Source organism: Melospiza melodia, unplaced genomic scaffold, assembly GCF_035770615.1.
Source record: "Melospiza melodia melodia isolate bMelMel2 unplaced genomic scaffold, bMelMel2.pri scaffold_37, whole genome shotgun sequence".
Taxonomy (NCBI): Eukaryota; Metazoa; Chordata; class Aves; order Passeriformes; family Passerellidae; genus Melospiza; species Melospiza melodia.
Window position 1 is genome coordinate 4503355 of NW_026948690.1, and position 5433 is coordinate 4508787.

Consider the following 5433-nt stretch of genomic DNA (forward strand, 5'->3'; position numbering starts at 1 on the left):
CAGCGGGCGAAGACCCGTGCAGGCCCCCCACCACTTGCCCGTCCTGGTAGAACACGTGCAGGAGGGGGGCTCAGGGTTGCAGGGGCCCGGGGGGTGCTGAGGCAGCTGAGAGTGAAGGGGGAACCTACGGTGAGATCAGGGGGACCTTCCACCTCTTGCACCATGAAGAGCTCAGGGAAGGAGAGGGGAGGGAGATTTGTGACCCCAAGTTCCCTGGAAGGGGCTGGAGGTGCAGGATGGCAGCTCTGGGATGCTCACCATGCACTGTCACTGTCACCAGCGCAGACTCCTTCCACACCCAGTATTCCACCTGGCCTTTGCAGCTGTAGTGGCCACTGTGGTTCAGCTGCAGAGGGGACAGGGACAGCTCGGTGCTAATGGAGAACACCTCCAGATCTGTCTCCTTTTGGTAGAAGGACACCAAGGTGACCGTGTTGTTCCACCAGCCCTGGCAGCACAGTATCACTGCGTCCCCGTCCAGTAGCGCCTGCCCCAGTGCCTGCAGTACCAGCCAGTCTCGGAGACAGAGAGGACTCATCACATCACATCACATGACAGGGATCTGGAGGGTCCTGGTGAAATTGAGACCCCCACTGGGTTGCACTCAGTGCACCAGAGGTCATCAATTCCATCAACAGGATCCTCTCACTCTGGGATGCTCTGGGATGTCCCCAGAGCAGGGGACAGGCTCTGGCCACACAGGAGGTGACCTATGGAGCCAAGACCACCAGGGGCCCTCAGGGATCTCGTGGGTCCCAGGCTGGGGAGACCTAAACGTCCCTCACCATTTCAGACTCTCAGGGGGGGACTGCGCCTGGTGCCAGGTCTGACACACTGGTATGTGTCTTTCTTGGCGACAGTGATGTTTTCCTGTCTGTCCTGCACCCAGCGCTCCCTGTCCTTGTACCAGGTGGTAGCACTGGCAGTCCCCGAGCCCTGGCAGGTCAGTGTCACCCTGTCCTACAGCACTGCCGGCCTCCACGGGGACTCCACCAGGAGCTGGGTGGTCTGGGCACCTGTGGGTGACAGGGGACACCAGACTACCAGGGCCAGTGCAGGGCTGAGGACAGCAGAGTCGAGTCATGGCATCCCCTGAGGACTCACCAGCGAGGCTGAGGGTCTGGGCTAAAAGGGAGAAGGGACAGGGCTGGATGGGGGATGGCACTGAGGGACAGCAGCACAGGGAATATGGGGTGTTGGGGCTGTCCCCAAAAGGTCTCCATGGGGGCATTGGTGTGGCACAGATGTCTCAAGGGCAGGGACACAGTGGCCAACCCATGCTCAGGAATGGGGACCCTGTGCTGACACTGGTCAACATCAGCAGCCCCAAAGCCACATCCCCATGGCCCTGCACCCATGGTCCCATTCCATTGGCACCTGTCCCCATGGCCCATCAGCGTGGTGCTTGTCCTCTTGTCCCTGTCCCTGCATCACTGTGTCCCTGTCCCCACAGCTGCCCCCGCCCCAAGGTTCCTTCTTCAACATCCTTGTCCCAACATCTCTATCCCCTGTCCCCACATCCCAGTTCCCCTATTCCTGAGCCCTGTTCCTGTCCCCAAAAGCCACCCCAGGACTCTGGTCACACTGGGCTCATTGCCCTGCTGACCCTGGGGACCTCAGGGGACCCCACAGCTCCCCTGTGCCCTGTCCTCTCCCCATGCCCGGGGTGTCAGGCCCGTGCCCAGGGGACTCACCCCACAGGAGCAGCGCCACCTTCCCAGCCATCCCGGTGTCCCCAGCCATGTGCACTTGCTGTCACTCATTGCTGTGGCCACCGCTCCCCTGGCTGGTGACTTTTCGGATAAAGGGGAAGCAAGTGAGGTCATGTCCGTCCCCACATGTAGGTAGCCCTTGGTGGGGGCAGGGTGGCCACAAGCTGGGCACAGGCCAGGGACATTCTGGGATAGTCTGGGGACATGGTTGGCGATGGTGTTGCCAGGAGTGGGGGGCTCAGGGGATGTGGGGAACCAAGGGTGGGTGTCCAGGGGAATTGGGGTCTCCATGCCTAGGGGGATTCAGGGATGGGAGTGCTGTGGAAACAGGGTCCCCAAGGATTTGGTGTCATGGCATGTGGGTGCTGGAGTTGGGGGTGCAGGGGGAAAAAGGGGACCCTTGGGAATAGGGGTTCTGGGGAAAGAAGCAGCCCGTGGGATGGGCTCAAGGCAATGGTGGTGCTGGGCAATGGCAGTTCTGGGATAGAAGTCCCCAGGGAGGAGAGACCAAGGCAATGGGGGTCCCATGGTTGGGTTTCCAGGGGAATGGGGGTGCCAGGGATGCGCAGTGGCTGGGTGGGCACAGGGGTCACAGCTCCTTCCCAGGGTACTTCAGAAATCGGGGTGACCCAGGGCCCAGCGCTGCCTTCCTGGGGTGCTCATTTCCTGGGGAAGTATCACATGGGGGTCCTGGGTTGCTGTGCCTCTGTGTCCACCCCTGCCCTTGACTTTTTCCTCTCTTTATTTCTCTTATTTCCCTATTTTCCTCACTTTTGTGCCATGTACCCCCATCCCCAGTTCCTGACGCAGCAATCCTGGGAAACACCTGAGCAAAGAACAGGTTGGGGGCACCCAGGAGAGAGGGAAGATGGGGAGTGGGGGATGCAGGAAAGGGTGGGCAGGCTGTGGGGGATGGGGGTGTTGGGCTGTGTCCCCTCAACACTTTCACTTTCTTTTTCCTAGACAAGAAGGAAGAGGCCATTTGTGCTCAGTTTCAGATGGGAAAGGGGCGGGGTTCTGTCCTGGGGGACACATCAAGGGGGGTCCTGTCCTGAGAGAATCCTGTCCCAGGGGGTGACGTATCCTGGCATGGGGGGTCCTGTCCCAGAGGGTGGCAGTTCCAGAAATGTCCCTGCACGTTCCTGGCCGGGTGCCTGTCCCAGGGGTGGCACATCCTGGGGACCCCTGTCAATGCAAGGGTGGGGCCCAGCCATGGCCCAGCCCCACTGCACAGGGATGGCCATTGCCCAGCCCTGCTCTGGCCAGCCCCAGGTGACAGTCAGGACCTGAGGGTCCCCCCTGTCCCCTAGGCTTTTATTCTGGCAGATTTAGAGCTGCTGCAGAGGTGAGAATTCTGTGGGTGGAAAAAGGCCTGCCTGTGGTTTCCTCAGCCCTGCAAGAAGCACAAGACCCAAAGACAGGCCAAGCAGTGGCTCTGAGAGGGCCTTTGATGGTTTTCAGAGCAGGGCTGGCTGGAAACTCTCCCTGCAGGGGCAGCTGAGAGGGAACCAGTCCAGAAATGCAACAATTGATCACTTTGTCCCTTTGCCCAAGGGACTGAGAAAAACCACAAAACTACTGCAAGGACAACACAATCTGCTCAACAACCTGACCTGGACCCTCCTTCTTGAACAAAACCTGCAGCCCTTTGGAACCTCATGGAAAGAATGTATGTGTTCTGGATGTGTACACCAGAAGAGAGGGGAAAGTGTGAAAATATTGAGCAGGGGCGGCACACGAGGGGCTGGGGAACAGGGGTGTCACAGCAGGAGCAGGGAGTGTCCATGCAGGGGAATTCAGGGCAGGCTGGAGTGGATTTACCAGGGAATCAGACCCTGGGGCACACACAGGCATTTCCACAGATTCCTGTGCACTGTCCCAAGGATAGACAGAGCTTCTCCCCTTCTTCAATGGGAAGTCAATCGGGTTTCAAGGTGGAAATGAGAAACACAGGGAGAGTTCCTAAATATGGGTCAAGAAAAGGTTTCCTATGGGCTGGGTTGCTGCCCAGCAGGCAGGGAATAATCCCCTGGAGCTGTTGGACACTCAGGGAGATAAAGCTGCTGTGGGATGCAGCAAGAGAACCAAAACTTCTCATTTCATTGTGATTTGTTTGTGTTTTTATTGTGAGGGATTTGTTGGGAAAGCAATGGATTCTATAAACCAGACCATTATATACCTTGTCAGATTGATTTTTGATGAGTTTGTTCTTTCTTGGGAAAATAATGCTTTTCCTTTTATTCTATAGATGTATAATTTTGTCTCAAGCAATTTGGCATCAGGTGTTGCCTGGGATGGAAGAGCAAATGGGGGGACCTGACCCAGGGGTGTGTGGAGCAGGGACACAGAAACTCCCAGGACAGCCCTGCGGTGCCCCAGGGTGGGGGCTGTGCTGGGCCTTGAGTCACCCCAAAATCTGAGGCACTCCAGGAAGGAGCTTTGACCCCTGTGCCCACCCAGCCACTGCCTATCCCTGGCACCCCCATTCCCCTGGGAACCCAACATTGTCCACCAAGAGGGCAGGGGGTGAGTACGGGGAGGACACACGCAGGGGGACATGTCACCCATGAGTTTTACCCCACCCAGATCCCACTGCCTGTGTGTCTCGCAGTGTCCCCCCGTGCCACCACCCTTCAGGATCCCCACGTGACCTACGGGAGCTGCCGGGACCCCAGGGGCAACTGCAGGAACTCGGTGACATCTACGGGAATGTGCTGTGACACTGGGGTGAACTGGGGGGTACTGGGGGTGCCCACCCATCGGCACCCACTTGTGTGTGTGCTGCCACTAAAAACTGCCCCTCTCCATCCCCATGGGGGCACAAAGATCCCAAAGGGCTGAGAGAAGAACAATCTCCTGAAACAGCAATGAGAGAGAATAAAATCAACAGAAACAGGAACAAGGTTCAGAGTCCAAATGGTCAAAAAAGGAACAATTTCCAGGGAAAGCCACAAAAGGAATAAACCCCAAACGCTGTCCCCAGCATGTTTCCTCCACCAGAGGAACCTGGCAGGGCCCTGGACTTTCTCTGCTCTGATGGCCACAGTGGCCTTCAGGTGGCTCTGGACTCTCTTGTCCCCTGTTCCAAACCCCTCCTCTGCCCTGTACCCAAGACAATGATCTCACAAAGGCCCTGTGAGGGTTCCAGAACGTCGCTCTTTACCAAGGCAGTTGGGATTAGGGCATGGCACATGGTGGGGTGTCAGAGACAGGAAATGTTTGATGTCTGGAGACATTTTGGAACACCTGTGTGTGGCAGGGGTGGGTCAGGCCTTGCTTGTGGTGAGAGACAGGGCCCCATCTGTCCATCAGTCTGTCAGCCATGGCACACTGGGGACAGTGTGACATTCTACCAAAGCCAGCTCCTGTGTGACCACAGGAGCAGAAGTGCCATCTGAGGAGAGGGCCCTTGGTGTCCCAACTGGCTTAAAAGGAAGAGCATGAGATGGTCAAGTCCTTGACCATGTCTCCTCTTGAGGTCTCTGTCCCATCAACTCTGGAACCCAGAAGTTGGCAACTCTTTAATTGACATTTAAATTAGAAATGTCAGCCAAGGAAAGTGGTAACATTCCTGGAATGGAAAGTAGACCCATCTCTTATATTTTTAAATTTGGAAAATTATGTGGCTTCCAGGCAAAAGTGTAGGAAAAGGAATATCAGCTCTTTACTAAGAAATTTATAAACCAGAACAGAACAAACAACAGAAACCCAGAACTTTCCC